Genomic DNA, 18,516 nt, shown 5'->3' on the forward strand with positions numbered 1-18,516 from the left:
CTCCCACATGCTGTGCAATCTGCCCCACAACCACGACCAAACGGTGGTGCTCTTTCCTACAGTGTAGACGGTGTCTCACTCATACTCCTCAGACCCTTCCGACCTTTTCAAGCTCCAGCTAGAAAAGCTGTGCTCGTGGTATGAGCACAATTCAAGAGAACGGAAACTTATGTCTTCTGCGTTAAAATACTCCAGACTTTATCTCAAGGAAAAATTACCTTCAATTTAAAACTAACCATTCACTTATGTGAGGTACCTGGAATAGTCAAAGTCAGAGAGACAGAAAGCAAATGGTGGTTGCTAGAGGCTGAAGGAGGGAGGATAATGAGGAGTTATTACTTTAATGGATATGGAGTTTTAGTTTGGGAAGATGAAGAAGTTCTGGAGATGATGGTAGTAATCGTTACACAATAGTGTCAAAGTACTTAATGACACTGAAAAGTATGCTTCAATATGGTTAGAAAAGTAAATTATGGGGGCGCCTGGGTGGCGCAGTCGGTTAAGCGTCCGACTTCAGCCAGGTCACGATCTCGCGGTCTGTGAGTTTGAGCCCCGCGTCAGGCTCTGGGCTGATGGCTCGGAGCCTGGAGCCTGTTTCCGATTCTGTGTCTCCCTCTCTCTCTGCCCCTCCCCCGTTCATGCTCTGTCTCTCTCTGTCCCAAAAATAAATAAAAAACGTTGAAAAAAAAATTAAAAAAAAAAAAGAAAAGTAAATTATGTGTTACGTATATTTTACTACAATAAAAAAAATCATAGAAGAAAGACCTCAGATGTTTCCTGGGACTCTGCTCACACTAAAGTTTGTGTCCTCCCAAAATTCATATGTTGAACCTTAATTCCCAATGTGCTGATATTTGGAGGTGGGGGTCTTTGGAAGGTGATTAGGTCATAAGAGTGGAGGCCTCATGAATGACATTCATGACCTTTTAAAAGAGACCGCAGAGAGCTCCCTCACTCCTTCTACTTTGTGTGGACCCCTCGAGAAGATGTCCATCTATGAACCAGCAAGTGGGCTCTCACCAGACACAGAATCTGCCAGCATCTTGATCTTGGACTTACAGGCTCCAGAACTATGAGAAACAAATGTCTGCTGTTTCAGCCTCCCGGACTGTGCTATTTTTACTTTAGTAGCCTGAACGGACTAAGACAGACTCACTCCCTGGTTTCATTTTCATGACTCTAACTCTGACTCCCTAGTGCAGGGAAAAGTAGAGAAGGAAACAACGAACACAGTTCCTACTCTGAAGGAGCTTAACACCCTGTGCAGAGAGACAACTTGCTTGTAAAACAGATACGAAACCGCTTGCAGGGAAAAGTGGGCACACATCCCTGAGTTGTGTGGTGTTTCAAGCACTACACGTTAACCCATCATGAAGGAGGCAAAGGCAGTCATGTGGATCTCACAGGAAAATGTTTTCTCCTTCAAAATATAACGAGGCCCTTAGTGCTTCCTTATGTTTCTGTCCAGAAGATAATACAGTGTTAACAGTTAAAGCCCTAACATCAGACTGCCTTGGGTAAAATGCCAGTTGTGTGTCCTTGAGCCATTAACTTAATCTCTGTGTCTTACTTTTCCCATCTTTGAAGGGAAAAATTGAAAGTCTCGATCTCATATGATCTTTGCATGTAGCATGTGAAGGGACTAGATCTCACTTAGCAAATTAATAGGTACACGGTGAGTGTTATTGGGCATTCTTCCTGGCTATGCTCCTCTCCCCCTTTCTTTTTTTTTTTTTTTTCAACGTTTTTAATTTATTTTTGGGACAGAGAGAGACAGAGCATGAACGGGGGAGGGGCAGAGAGAGAGGGAGACACAGAATCGGAAACAGGCTCCAGGCTCCGAGCCATCAGCCCAGAGCCCGACGCGGGGCTCGAACTCACGGACCGCGAGATCGTGACCTGGCTGAAGTCGGACGCTTAACCGACTGCGCCACCCAGGCGCCCCATCCTCTCCCCCTTTCTAAGTGAAGAGCAAAGTAAGCTGGAGGTTTAGTCTTCTATGTCTGCTTTATAAGGTTTTTTTTCTTGACTATCAAACTTTCTGCCTGAGCAGTAGTTTTGCCAGACTCACAGATCAAAAGATTTTATACTCCTTGTGGTTACTTTGAAAATTTCCTAGAAAATCTTTTTTTTTCAACCAAAGAAATTTTGACATACAAAGAGTAACATTAATATGCAAATCAGCATGCTGTAAAATTCATTTTGGTGCCTCAGAGGCAGTATTTTTTATAAATACAGAAACATAATTATGCATCCTCTAGAGGACTAAAAATAATTATACAAATTTACAACAAAGCCCAAGGCTGTGTTTCCTTTTAACTGACTGTTTTTAATATCATTTAAATCTTGTTAGAACTTAATTACCAAATCTCTCTTGTAATAATTCAGGTGGAAGATTTAAAGTCTAAACTTGCCATTCAGAAAATAGAACCTCATCAGAGAAACAAAGACATTGAGTCACTGATTGCCCAAGTAGGACAAAAGAAGAAACTCTGTCAGGATGGAGCCATGTGGGCCCTGAGACAGGGGGCCCATTAAGAGAAAGCATGAATATTAATATATGAGCCACATTAATTTTTTAACCTATAATTTCTTGGGAAATTACATATTTTGATCATTATGGATTGTAATCCCAATTAACCATTTCTATCTCTTCATAAGTTTTCTTCTATACTTTTCTTGTCCTTTTCAAATTAAGGTAAATATAACTTTGGGGCAACATTTTTCTCATAATGATATGATTAGCCTTTCCTAAATCTATCCAGAATGTGGGTGTGTGCATGTGTGTGTGTATGTGTGTGTGTGTGTGCGTGTTATCTAAAGACTGGCTTATGTTGGTGCAGAAAAAAATAAGCAAAGTCATGAAGAAGGTTCCCATTTATACTCTGTGTTAAAGGCAATTATTTATTAGTATTTAGAAAAAATGGACCCCTTATTAAGAAATAAAAGGTATAAGAAATTCAAACACATTTTCATTTGCCACTAGTTAATAATAGTTCCTAAAGCTTAGAGCTCCCTGGAAAATTAATTAGTCTGCTTATGTTATAAAGGATAATAATTTGTTTATGTGAGATATCTCTAACACAGGTTGTGATCCATTATGGCAGAAGCTGACCTATTAATTTTCCAAGGAGTTATAGCAATTCCATATATGAGATGTCTATGCAATGTTGCAATTCATTCTAGTCACTAAAAATGTCAGTCAAGTCAGTGAAAAAAATATTAATCAAAATGATTGTTTGACAGCCCTTAGATAAATCAGCCAGTTGGTTGAATCTTTCATTTCTCAACCATTTATTTTGGCTTTGTTTAGGTATATAAATGTGGATTTTTTTCTGTTTCAACAGCTTTTAATCCCATGGAAAAGTATACAATAATACTAAATTAGATACTACATATAATATACTTGATGTGTGTAGTGTGGGGTAAAAGACTGCTCTTGATTCTTGGGTTCCTGGATTCTTTTTACTGCCCCCTTTGGCTGGATCCAAGGAAAGCAGCACTTTGACAGAGAGACTTAGAATATAGGTTCCAACTGAGTGGGCAGATTCTTCTATTCTAACACCTCTTCTTTCACTGATGTGTGATCCTTTGAAAAGTTGTCCTTATTGTTCCATTTTCTCCTTGCCACATAAAATCCTGTCATTACCTGAATTCAAGCATTGTTTAAATCCATTTATTGTTTTGGAAAAATTCCAATCTTGAAGTGTTTAAATGTCCTAGCCATGCTCTTGGCTGTCATTTGCAATTGGTCTAAATAAATAGGGGTGCCTGGGTGGCTCAGTTGGTTAAGCGTCTGACTTTGGCTCAGATCATGATATTGCGGTTCGTGAGTTTGAGCCCTGTGTTGAGCTCCATACTGACAGCTCAGAGCCTGAAGCCTGCTTTGGATTCTGTGCCTTCCTCTCTCTCTGCCCCTCCCCTGCTTGCTCTCTCTCTCTCTCTCTCTCAAAAATAATAAAACATGATAAAATAAAGTAAAATAAAAAGACTTGTTTAGATTGCATATCTGAAAGAAAGCCTACCCAACAATAAAATGAAGCAAAAAGATCCTATCAGTTCCCACAGCATCTCTAAAGGTGAACAGAATTGCTCAATTCAGGATGATAATTGAAGAAATCCCAGCAGACAAGTTTCCCCTGATTTCTCTGTATTAGTGATGGCAGAGTATTATTCAAAATCTTGAGACTAGATAAATTGGCTTGGCTGCTAAAAATGGAAACACCTAAAATCTCTTTCTGGAGATATTATACACAGGTGCTGTAGCCTGTGACCATCTTTCCTTTTGGCCAGTATGGGAAATCATCTGTGGTATCTGCCCACTGTACATGTCTATTGCATTTGCCAGCTAATGTTTAGTAACAAGGGCTGTTTGTTCTTCTTAATAATTTGAACTTTCTCCATTTGTGTTTACCTTCACATCCAAACTAGAATGACTCTGCTCTGAGTTAATTCCCCGATTTCATTATGGCCACATTGGGGAAGGGGGAAAGGATCTGCATCCAAACCACCAGACAGAGAACAATAGGAACAGGCAGCAGTCCAAGAGCTTTGGCATGATTTGCAGGAGGAAGCCAGCTCTGATTAATGCTATCAAAATGCTTGTCTTTCCTTTGATTGATATTCAAGACCCTTGTTACAATTATTGATGCTGGTGACAACTATCATCAAACTCTTTTACTGTTTGCTATTAGACAGTAAGGTGGCATGGACTTCACCAGAACATTTGCACACCTGCCTCAATTTAACCTAAAACCCATTATTTTGCAAACAAAATATATAAACCCAACATAGCAATCATGGATTCCCATATTCTTCTATAGAAAACTCTCTAGTTCATGGTAGGGGGTAGTCTGCTTCTGGCTCACTACAGGAATAGTGTATAAATGGCAGTGTGGAAGATAGGATGCACTTTAGAAGGTTCTTTGGGATATGAAATCTGGCAAATTAAAGACATCATTTGGAAGGGCACTCTTTGTCCTTTGATGGTGACATTACAGCAGGCTAAAAACGGGCAGGGGTAAAGTTTTCTGGGTTGCTGCTCTTCAGAAGTAAGTGATAAAACAGCCACAAGTATCTGAAGATGACCTAGTCCAGAAGAGCCTGCCCGGGATGCCACAAATGTGGCTATAAACACTCAGCACAGAGGGCACGGGGTTGTTTTTTATAAGTTTGATAGGAAGTCTGAACAGCTTCCTACTTACTCTCAGATTACTTATCCCATTATTCTGGTTAAAATAATTGCCAAACCTAATGTCTGTGCACCTTCTCATTTACTAAACAGAACTAATTTTCTTCCTATTTTCCTGCCACTGATACCTGCAGGACTATAATGTTGGGTCTTTCTGTTTCTCTGGGGCAAAACCCTAAATTAGGGGAGTCAGAAAACTATAAGAGAGAAATAAAGTATGTTTTACAAATGCTTTTCCAGAGAAACTTAGGTCACTTAAAGAAGCTGCTTTTTTTTTTTTTTAAAGACAGACATTCTTTTTTTTAGTTTATTTATTTATTTTGAGAGAGAGGGAGAGAGAATTCCAAGCGGGCTCCTTGCTGTCAAGGTGTAGCCCCAACGCAGGGCTCGACCCCATGAACCATGAGATCATGACCTGAGCCAAAATCAAATGTCAGATGCTTAACTGAGGGGCACCTGGGTGACTCAGGTCATGATCTTGCAGTTCCTGAGTTTGAGCCCTGCGTTGGGCTCTGTGCTGACAGCTGGGAGCCTGGAGCCTGCTTCAGATTCTATGTCTCCCTCTCTCTCTCTCTGTCCCTCCCCTGCTCATGCTCTGTCTCTCTCTCTCAAAAATAAACATTGAAAAGAAATTTTTAATTAAAAAAAGTCAGATGCTTAACTGAGTGAGCTACCCAGGCTCCCCTAAAGACAGACATTCTTAAAAATAAATCTATACATTCCAAAAGATTTATTTTCTCCAGAAGTTATTTTTTTTAAATAGCAGTTTACCTTTGTACACAGTAGAAAGAGACCATATCTCCCCACTGCCACCCAGCTATCTAACCAGGAACGTAGAACTGTGCCCTCATATATCATAAGCACTCCACAAATATTTGTTGAATGAATGAATGAATGAAGAGAATAAACAAATAAGCCTTTGTGGGGTAACGTTCTGTAAGAGTCATTGCCAATTTGGCTTGATCACTGTGGGCAGCCACATCTTGATGAAAATTGACAAATGAGGGTTACTTAGCCCACGTATCTGTCTGTACCAATATCACGTGTAGTTTTCTCCCAACTTTTTAGTAGGAGATTTTTTAAATCGATAAAAATTTTTGAAGAAAGTTGTAGTTCAGAGACGGTGATCATATTTGCTTTCTCTATGTGTGTGTATGACTTGAAAGTAATCTGCAGACATCCTGACATTTTGCTTCTAAATATTTCAGCATCCATCTCCTGAACATAAGGACATCCTCCTACATGATCTCACAAAGTTATTTAACTGAAAATTTTGTGGAAAAAAAATTAAAGAACAGGATATCGGGGAATAATTGATATAACTTTTAAATAAGGACTACAAATAATTAACTTTTGAGCTCAAGTGCATACACTTTTGAGGCTCAGTGAAAGGACTGTGGTCATTTTTCTCAGTTCCTCCTCACCAGGGGCAAGTGGAAACCCTTAGCATCTGTGAATACTCTTGCATGGTCCTGTCCTAAGGTCCCTAGCGAATCAGGCTCCCTTGAAGTGCTCTTCTGCATCCTGTGCTGTTCTCAGCCCCCAAGGTTTCCTTGCACTGTGGCCCTTATTAGGATTTGGAGGAAAGTCTCAGTCTCTGACTACAATAGCTGTAAGTCCAGGTAAAGTAACAATCTATTTATCAACTGTACTTAAAGCTTAAGATTTGTTCTCACGCTTTGTCTTAGTCCATTTGGGCTGCAATAATCGAAACCCCTACTGAGTGGCTTATAAACAATCAAGATTTATTTCTCACAATTTCAGAGACTGGGAAGTCCAAGATCAAGGTACCAGCATATTTGGGGTCCAATGAGGGCCTGGCTCACAGGTAGCTGTCTTTTCTTTGTCTTCATATGGCAGAAGGGGCAAGAGAGCTCTCTGGGACCTCCTTTCTGAGGGCACTAACTCCATTTGGGAAGTGACCTAATCACCTCCCAAAGGCCCCACTTCCAGTTACCATTATTGTAGATTCAGTTTCAACATATGCATTTTGGGTCTGTAACATGCTCTTCTTCAGACACTGTTGCCAGTTATTGCCCTAGGAAGGACTTCTTTTCCCACTGCTATGGGCTTGGAGCTTTCTTCTCTCTAACCATTCTCTCTTACAATGTGTGTGCGCTACACTTTGCCTGGATGAAGAACTTTCAGAATGAGATGTAAGCTGAAATGGATGCCCTGTGATGCTGGACAGGAGCCTTATTACCTTTCATGCAATAAGCACTTCCATCCTAACTCCCCATCTCCTGTCTCATCAGGGCAGCCAAGAGCCTTACCATTAAACCACTGCTCTCCCTCTATCAAACGAGCCACATCCTACGGATTTATGTTCCTAACAACACAGTTGTCAGCACAACAAAATATTGTCATATTTAGTTCAGATCACTATGTACAGTCTTAAGCTGTTGCTTGTACTTTGGCTCGGATGTTGGATAATTAAATACTAATTCCTTGAAGACATGTGTCCAAGATTATTTCCTCTTATAAGTGGAACTGGTGGAATACACATTTCATTTGCCATAGGATCCCTTGTTATCTGGAAAGTGAACGTGGGAAATAGTTGTAGCAATGCTCAGGGAGCAGGACTCCACTTCATTCCAAGAAACATTCACGGAATTGCCTACTGTGGGCCGCCAGACACTATCCTAAGGATTGAAGATACAAAGATGCACACTGGTCCCTGAGAGATCCAGAGTTAGAGGGGGAAACACGAATTTCTTAAGTTGACTCACTCCAAGACATTAAGTCATTTGTTCTATTGGAAGATATAAGAAAGTAATATGAAAAAATGTTCCTAACAATCTTACTCCGTGGCAGCCCTTGAGATAATGCATTACCTCATTCTGTCCTCAAAACAACTCTCCCATGTAATTACTAATACCAGGTTAGATATACTAGTTACAAAGGTGAGATAATTTGCCCATTATCACCCTATCTTACAGAGACCTCAGAGCCCAGAATCTTGACAGCTACACTGTATACTTGTCTACTTTCTTGCAAAAGAGGTAGTTCTGCATGAAATAAACCCCATGGATTTAAGGTCATAAAGGCCGTATTTATACCAATTGACTCTTTCCACTGTGGGGGGGTGGTTTCTGAAAGGCAGTAAGATCTTTGGATTTTTCTTTCCATACCTATCAAATGAGTGTTGTGCCACTGGTTATTTGGGCAGATTATAGTGTGGATTTCTATGCTTCAGCATGAATCACAGTGATTTGCATTCTCTTAAAAAGTTATAATAAATGACACGGGAAAGTCATTTAGATCAACATATTCCATGAAAGGGTGGATTTGGGGCAGACAAGACTTTCCCAAGCTGCGTTCACAGTAGTAATTCCCTGTGACCTTTTGGCCCCACCCACCTCTCAAATGTAAGGATGACTTGGCTGTGTCCTGAAGTTTACAGAAGGTCAACATCCTGATCACTTTCTTTTCCAGATTTCCCCAGTATCTCTTCTTTTTATCAGCAAAAGTTTGGTGTTTGTTTGTCAACATTTATTAGGATGGTCAGTGGGTTGGGTGAAAAGTAATTCATCAATTTTCAGCCTAGTTGCAGATAAACTTCCCTCAATCTCTGGCCCAGATGCTGATAAATTTCCCTCAGCTGTGATGACTACGGCATTATTATAATTAGCTATCATAGAGAGATTCACTCTACTCCCCACCACCCTACCCATCCGGGTGTGACCGGCCTCCGGCTGGCCTTCGATCATCTTGTCTTCAGGCTGCCATAGGTGTCCAGCTTCAGGCTGGAGATCTTGCCCTGTGCTGCTCTGCACTGATCCCAAATGCCTTACAGCTGCCACCGTACCACCACCACCACCACCTCTGCTCCCTCCTGCAACATGCACCCTAATCATACAGGTATCATCCACAAGGCAAACCCAAACCCTTCCAAGGTGCTCTCAAGAACTCACTGTCATCAGCAAACTGACTTACAATTGTTTTCCTCTTCTAATGTATCTTCCTGCTAAGGGAAGCCAGGCTATTCCCTGAGGATGCCAGTTCCAGCAGCCCTCTCAGCTGAAGACTGTGTCTTTCCTGTCCCCAAGCACCTCAAAGCCAGGGGAAGGAGTCAATGTTCACTTGGCACCCCTGCGCAACCTCTAAGATGTCTGTCCTTCCTCATTAAAAAATCCTAGCTTTTTGGAAGTGAATCATCAAACTTTACTGCCTCTTAAGTCATCTCCCTGACTCCTGGTTAGCAGAGTCACAGCTGATGTCAACACATGGCTCCCTGTCTACCTCTCCACAACAGTTCCTATCATCAATGTTGGAGTCATCCAACATCTTGACACCCAGATCCTCATGGGTCTTAGCTCCAGTGATCTTTTCTTCCACCTCACCTCAACCATCTACTCACATCGTCATACCCTAAACCTTGTCATTGCCAATAATTACAACCCTTGGCTCCCAGACACCCATTCCTCTTATCTTCCTCATACATTGCTGGACACTTCTCAGTAACCTTTGCTGGTTTTTCCTCATCTCTCTGAACTCTAAACATTGGAATGTTCCTCAGATATTCAGTCTCTTATCTCCTATATCCACGAACACTCCTTAAGAGGTCTCATACAGTCTCACAGCTTCGGATGACTTCCAAATTTTTGTTTTCAGAGTAAAATAGAACTAAACTAGAGTCCAAGACATTGCTTGTTCCACATCTCTGCTCACGAGTCTAAGAGGAATCTCAACCCTGACGTGGTCAAAATCAACACCTGATCTTCAACCAAATCTAATTCTCCCTCAGTTTTCTCCACCTGAGTAAATGTCTATTCCAACCTTCAGGTTGCTTAGGCCAAAATTCTTAAGAGTCTTCCTTGATTCCTCTCTCGATCTCACATCTCATCCAGCCCATTCACAAACCCTTTTTGTTCTACTTTTACAATGTATCCAGATTGAGACCACTCTTCATCATCTCCAGTGCTATCACCCAGGTCCAAGCCACTACCATCTCTCACCTGGATTATTGCAGTAGCTTCCCAGCTGTTCTTCCTCCTCTGCCCTTGTCCCTCTTCTTCTGTCCTTATCCCCCTTCAGTCTCCTCTTGATATAGCAGGCACAGTGATCCCTTTAAGAATAAGTCTTGTCTCTGCTCCAAACATTTTAATGGCTTCCCTTCTTACCAAAGATAAAAGCCAAATCTTTGCAATGAACTTCAAAGCCCTCCACAGTGTGATACAAGGCTCCATGTGATCTGAGCCCCATCCCACCACCGCTGACCCTCTGACCTTCTCTCCTATTACTTTTCTCTTGGTCACTTTATCCTAGCCACTGGCCTCCTGGCTGCCCCTCTCAGTCACAGGCATGTTCCCACTTCAGAGTCCTTGCATCTGTTATTATTCTACCTGGATTACCCTTGCCTGAGATATCTGTCAGTTCCTTCCTTCCTTCTATCCTTTGCTCAAAAATCACCTTCATAGAAAAGCCTTTTATAACCATCCTATTTTACATTGCAATGACCTCTTCAATATTACCTGTTCTCCTTCTCTCCTTTATTTTTGTCCGCAGCATTTATTATCATCTGACACACTATATGGTTTGTCTATTGTTAGTTTTATACAATAGATTATAAGTGTCATAGATATGTTCATTCATTGTGACATCCCCTGTGCCCAGAAGAATGCCAGCTGTATAGTAGAGAAACTCAGTCTCAAGCAGAGCACTTCCTGATCATCACATTCTGTCCTTCGAGCACCCCTCTTTAAGACTGCCCACCCACTGACCCAGCCACATGTTCACTGTCTTTCACTTCCCCCAGTCCTCACAGCTCTCACTACCCACCTTGGACTCCATGATCCATCTCATTTTCAAATATTCTTAACTACCTTGCCTCATCTATGCCCATTGTACTCACCTGGTGAACCCCCAAATCCTCTTAAACTCAACTAACTGCTTATTATATCTCCATACCCAAGCAGCTGAATGTTGCTGGAGAAAATTCCACAACCATGCTATCAGGATCCATTTCAAATTTATGACCAAAATCTTCAGTGAGCACTCAACACTATCTGACAACGAAACTTCCCTAGTAAATTCATTAACCTACTCCCAAGATGACTATTATGCATGTTCTCCTCAATCCTCAAATCTCCAACATCTCCTCCCACTCAACTCTCAGCTGAAGACCTTGTCATATATTTCATAGAGAAATATAGATGCAATCATATGAAAACCATTTCAACTTCCCGCCTTTCTTTCCACAAATTTACTGATGTCTGTAGTAATCACATGCCCTGGTAAACGTGTGCCGTGGATCCCATCTTGTGCTCTTTCCCCTGGACTTGGCTCCTAGAAGAATTTCCTTTTTTCTGTGTCATCCATTCCAAAATAGATTTCTAAACTAAATCTCTACGCACTGATTGCTCCAGGTATCTTTTGTAAATCTTCTCTCTGGCTACACTTTCTCTCTTAGTCATTTCAAAAAGTCCCACGTCTTCAAATATCATTCATATGTTGATGATGCCCAAATTTATTTTTCCTGTCCTGACTTCTTCTGTGAGGTTTAGACTTGTATACAGACTTGGATCTCTATATGGATGTTTAATATGCCTCTTAAACTAAGAGGCATAGCTCATAGTCAAATAGCTAAGACTTAACTATTGATTTCTCCTATCAAAAAAAATCATTCCTAATAAACCCTTGTTTGCATCCCAGAAAATAACACCACCACTTACTCAGTTGCTCAGGTCAAAACCCAAGACATTATGTTGGATTTTTCTCTTTCTCTCAATTCCACATATCACCCCACAGCCTTGTAATCATGACCTTCAGAATGTATCTTGAATCCTGCCACTTCTCACCATCTCCACTGCTCCCACCCCACCCCAAGCCATCATCTTGGTTCCTTGGACCACTACAGAGCAACAACAACAACAACAAAATAAATTGGATGCATAGAATGTTTCACACTGATAAGAGCTAGGAAGTAGGATATGCGGTGCTGAATTAGGGACTTAAAATTTTAGATGGGGTAGCCATTGAAGGTCTCAGGCTTTGAAATGGGGGTGTGCCTACAGTGTTCAAGGAACAACAAAGAGACACATATGACTGGGGCAGAGTGAGAAAGAAAGGAGATGAAGTCAGGTCATAGGGGTAGGGGGAGGTGGCCCAGTAATCAAATCATGCAAATCTTTGTGTATCATAATAAGGACTTTTGCTTTCACTTTGAGTAAGACAGAAAACCACTAAAGAGGTCTGAACAGAGGAATGACAGGATCCGACTACATTTAACAAGATCATTCTGCTGTGGTGTTGAAAATAGATTACAGACAGCAAAGACACAAGCAGGGAGATCAGTTGGAAGTAATCTATACAGTAAGTAATTCAGTAATTATAGTAATCTATTTTATGGTAATCCAGAAGAGAAATGATGTGACTTTGACCAGAATGAGGGAAGCAGAACTGTGTGTAGTGGAAAGTGGTTCAATTTTGAGATCTGTACATACGTATATCTGTGTGTATATATGATAGATAGATGATAGATATGTAGATAGATCATAGTATCATAGTATCCTAGGAAGAGTCCAATCATAGATGCCAGACAGCCATAGGTGTCAATCAGGGCTCCATTACTAATCATAAGAACAGTTCATAAGCCCAGTTCCCTCATCTGTAAACATGGGGGAGATAATACTCTCTAAAGTAAGTATTCTAAAGGCTAAATAGAATGTAAAGGTATTCTAAAGACTAAATGCAATATTTTATATAAAGCAAATAGCACAAAATCTACTACATAGTAGATGCTCCACAAAAGTTTGTTTTTTCCCCTTTCCTTGCTTAGCTAACAGGTGGCAGAGTTAGAGCCAAGGTGCTAATATCCAGATCTGTGGCCTTTCTAATACACACCCTCTATTGTTATTTTTCTCATATGGATATTTTGGGGGCAGATATCTTTCATCGGACCTCTTGTTAAAAGACTTACATTGTTCAATCAGCAGATTTTTATTTTCTCCATACACTCTTTCAAAAAAATTTTTTTAATGTTTATTTATTTTTGAGAGAGAGAGTGCAAGTGGAAGAGGGACAGAGAGAGAGAGAGAGAAACAGAATCTGAAGCAGACTCCAGGCTCTGAGCTGTCAGCACAGAGCCTGACGTGTGACTGGAACCGATGAGCCGTGAGATATGACCTGAGCCAAAGTCGGACATTTAACCGACTGAGCCACCCAGGTGCCCCTCTCCATACGCTCTCAACATGCTCTTTAAAGAAGTAGCTGCCAGTGTGATTGATAAACAGGCAAAACAATGGTCTTTCTTGTACTAGGAGGAGTGGAGGATGTTACCATATCACAGAATTTGTGTGTGTCCCCAATAACCTGCCTAGCCAGAGTCAAAGAAGTAAGCAGACCCATTAGCCAAGTGACAGTCTTTGCTGTGGACACCCAGCAGGCACTTGAAACCTCAGCAAGCCATTAGTTATCCTCCTCCACGTGTGGGAGATGGCCCCAGACCTCTCCCCTGTGGAGACTGAGCTTTAAACTTTACCTTGAGTGCTGACCTAAGTGAGTATGATGCCACACTCTCAAGGTCAGACCCCTGTGGTACTAAGTAACCAGTCAGTCATTGCAAGAACTCTGAAAGTTTCATAAACCCCTTCCCTTCTCTTAATAAAGAATTATCCTCCATGGGGCACCTGGATGGCTCAGTTAGTTAAACGTCTGACTTTGGCTCAGGTCATGATCTTGCAGTTTGTGGGTCCAAGCCTCGCATCAGACTCTGTGCTGACAGCTCAGAGCCTGGAGCCTGCTTCAGATTCTGTGTGTGTGTATGTGTATCTCTCTCTGCCCCTCCCCTGCTCATATCCTGTATCTCTCACTCTCTCTGAAAAATAAATAGACATTAAAAAATTTTTTTAACAATAAAAAGAATTATCCTCCACACCCTAAAATCACTCTTAGGCCCACGAAGGAAACTACCTGAGAAATCCAGAGATTAATCCATAATTTTTGTGTGAGTGTTTTGAGATTAGTAACAGCATTTAATTCTATGAAGAAGGCTAAAGAAGGTACTTTGAGGACATGGGCTTTGCAAATGGCTTTTGCTTGTATAGTTGTACTTTTTTCTACTAACAATCCATTCTCTTTTCAGGGACTTGTCACTTGAGGAAGTGATATCCTCTGCTCACCCACACAGCTTCTTGGCATGCCAACCACAAAAAAACCTTCCCTGACCACTCCAGCTGAAGTACCCCTTCTCCACACCCCACTCTATCCCCTGATTTAGTTGCTATTTCATAACATCTATCACTCTCCGAAATGATCTGTGTATGTATGTATTTACTTAGTCGTTGCCTGTCTCCATTACTAAACTCTGTATGACACGTAAGCAGCCCTCTCTGTTTTCTTTCCATAGCCCCCAGAGAAACCCATACTTGATGTAATCTGATGAGTGGAGAATGGATGACTGCATCATAGTTAAATTTATTGACTATTTAACAGTATTATAAATGTTTTCATTTAATCCTCAAAATAACCTAATAAGTAGGTACTATTATTATTCTAATTTTATAGATGAGAAAACTGAGCCCTAAAGAAGTGAAGTGACTTGCCCAAAGCCATAGAATTTGAATCCAGACACCATGCTCAATCTATAAGGTGGTGCCCTCAATAAATATTAACCCTCTTCCTAGCCCAGCTCTGAACAATTGGAGAAATAAAAGAACAAAAATGGAGATCAAAATATTACCTTTATTATTCACAAAGGCCAAACTGGAAGGCATTAGGCCTTTTCTTTATTTTTCTTCCTTCCTTCCTTCCTTCCTTTATTCCCTCCTTTCCTTCTTTCTTTTTTCTTTCTTCCTTTTCTTTCTTCCCTCCCTCCCTTTCCTTCTCTTTCCTTTTTTCTTTCTTCCCTTCCTCCCTTCTTTTTCTCTTCCTTCATTCCCTCCTTTTCTTTCTTTCTTTCTTTCTTTCTTTCTTTCTTTCTTTCTTGAGAGTGGAGGAAGGGCAGAGAGAGAGGGAGAGACAGGATCTCAAGCAGGCTCCTCACTGTCATCATGGAGCCCCATGTGGGGCTCAATCCCAGAAACCATGAGATCATGACCTGAGATGAAATCAAGAGTTGGACACTCAACTGACGGAGCCATCCAGGTACCCCTAGGCCCTTTAGGAAAAGAGACTTGTTATAACTGAACCCCGGATTTGGCAGGCCCGCACTCTTAGCCCTAGGCAGCAGTATGGAAGATTCCTGCCAATATGGACTTACAGCAACAAAGGAACAGAGAAAAACTCATGTCCTCAGAAGGCAGGGACTCCCAAAAGCAAGAGAGGGTTGCCAAACCAAGCAGGCCAAATTATTCTTCCCAAACTTACCAATCAAATAAGTCATCCAACCTCCCCAGGGACAGGAGAAATAAAGGGGCACAAAGGGGCCAGAAATTTCAACCACTAGTTCCTTCTATGGGAAGAAAACACCAGGAATAGGGGAAACATGCCATTCTAACAAAACCTCATGCATACTGGGGCACACACTCATACATGCACACATACACAAGTACATGACCAGCACATGCACACTCCACAGAGTGCACTGGACATACTTCATGCAGATCTCAGCTCAAACAAGGATCAGCGCAATTGTTTCAGCTTTGAATGGTATCACATAGCCAACTCTGGCACAGTGATTTGTTGCCTCTGATGCTCTGACAAGTGCAGATGAAGCGGGATTTAAATCAATGCCATTTTTGTAGATTTTGGAACACTGGTTCCAAATAAGGCTGTAAAAGAGCTCTAAAAAAAAAAAGATAAACTAAAATAAAAACTGAAAACCATGAATATGGGCCCATTGGGGATCCCAGGTCCACTTGAGCACCCCCTAGCTGGCAGTACACAGAGAAGAGAATGAGCCATCCCTGCTGAGCCCTTACTAAATTCCTGACCCACAGAAGTATTAATAGTGAGATGTTTGCTATTTTGAGCCACTGGTTTTAGGAGTAGTTTGTTACACAGCAATGGATAACTGATACAGGAATAAATGGATGCATTATTTCATACATTTTATTTTTTATGAAACTTTTTTCCATGAGATGTTTGTATCTAATAGACTCTAGGAAATGCTGATCTAAGTAGTTAACATAATGGGCACATTTAAATCACAGTGAGGCAGCTTTTGAAAAAGTGACTGCTATGGTCTCGGAAATCTCATCCTTAAAAGACCTAAGTTATTCTGATATAATCTCAATAGTATATGTTTACTTTTGTTTCCCTTGCCTTAGGAGACATACCTAGAAAAATGCTGCGCAGTGAAGAAAACCATCAACAAAACAAAAGCCTAACAAAACAAAAGCAAAAAGGCGACCTACTGAAGGAGAGAAGATATTTGCAAATGATATATCCAATAAGGGGTTAATATCCAAAATATATAAATAACTTATACAACTCAACATCAAAAGAGCAATCTGATTAAAAAATGGACAAAGAACCTGAGTAGATATTTTTCAAAAGAAGATGTACAGATAGCTAACAGGCACATGAAAAGGTGCTCACCATCACTAATCATCAGGGAAATACAAATCAAAGCCATAATGAGGTATCAAACTCACATCTGTCAGAATGGCTAAAATAAAAAAGACAAGAAGTAACTAGTGTTGGTGAGGATGTGGAGAAAAAGGGAACCCTGTGCACTATTTCTGGAATGTAAATTGGTACAGCCACTGTGGAAAACAGTATGGAGATTCCTCCAAAAATTAAAAATAGAAATACCATATGATCCAGTAATTCCACTACTGGTTATTTTATCCATAGAAAATGAAAACACTAATGTGAAAAGGTATGTTTATGTTTATTGAAGCATTATTTATAATAGCAAGGTTATGGAAGCAACTCAATGTCCATCGATAGATGAATAGATAAAAAAGATGTGGGCGTGTATGTGTAAAAATATATGTACATATGAAATTTACATATATTATATTATACATATATTACATATATGTAATTTACATATATTATATATAATGGGCTATTATGCAGCCATAAAAAAGCATGAGATTTTTGCCATTTATGGCAACAAGGATGGACCTATTATGCTTAGTGAAATAAGTCAAACTAAGAAAGACAAATACCCTATGATTTCACTCCTATGTGGAATCTAAAAAACAAAATAAAAGAATAAACCAACAAGAAGCAGAGTCGGACCTATAAACACAGAGAACAAACTGAGGGTTGCTACAGGGAAGTGGGGTGGAATGATGGGCAAAATGGGAGAGGGGGAATGGGAGATACAAGCTTCTAGTTATGGAATAAACTCATAAGTCGTGGGAATAAAAGGCACAGCAGAGGGAATATGGTCAATGGTATTATAGTAGCATTGATGATGACAGATGGTAGCTACTTTGTGGTTGATAAGCATAGCATAACGTAGATGCTTATTGAATTATTATGTCGTACACCTGAAACTGTGACATTGTATGCCAACTGCACCCCAATTTTAAAAAGAGAGAGAGTATATATTTTAAAAGATAAAGCCTAGGGGCGCCTGGGTGGCTCAGTCGGTTAAGCATCCGACTTCAGCTCAGGTCACGATCTCACGGTCCGTGAGTTCGAGCCCCGCGTCGGGCTCTGGGCTGATGGCTCACAGCCTGGAGCCTGCTTCCCATTCTGTGTCTCCCTCTCTCTCTGCCCCTCCCCCATTCATGCTCTGTCTCTCTGTCTCAAAAATAAATAAACGTTAAAAAAAAATAATAATAATTTTAAAAGATAAAGCCTAAATTTTACACCCAGCTTTCTCTCTCATTCTGCCCTCATGCAGCCTATCCTCCTGCCAAATCAAACCATATGCCTTTCTGTGACTATCCCATACCTTTCCCTGTGCCTTCTCTCCCATTTCTAGGAATTACCCTCTTCCCTTCTATTTGAAAAATTCACGTCCATTTTTCAAGACACAACTCACATGCCCTCCTTTGAGTAAACTGTCTACAAATGTTAGGGAAAGGATCCTTTTTGTTCTCTTTTCTCTTTTCATAGCATTTCATATTTACCTCTGTTACTGCAACATGTTCATTGTAATTACTTGTGTAAACTTTATCACATTCAATTTCTGAATTGAGGAGCTCTGTGAGCTCCTCCTGAAACCCCTAGTGGATGAAGCACTCCATAGTTCCATGGGCTACCGTGATGGGCTCCTATGGGTCAAGACATTTTAGAGAATCACTTTTAATACTGGTGTTTCTCTCAGCCCCTTGGGCATATATATGCCTGTGGGAGTTAATAAGAAGGAAAAGCTGAACGACAGGGTCAAATCCTTCCCCTACTCCTTTCCTCCACTGTGTATTTTTTTGCCAGGAGATTCTTCTGTCCCCTCATAAGTAATTACCCTAGCCCAAAGCAAT

Source organism: Panthera onca, chromosome C1, assembly GCF_046562875.1.
Source record: "Panthera onca isolate mPanOnc1 chromosome C1, mPanOnc1 haplotype 2, whole genome shotgun sequence".
NCBI lineage: Eukaryota > Metazoa > Chordata > Mammalia > Carnivora > Felidae > Panthera > Panthera onca.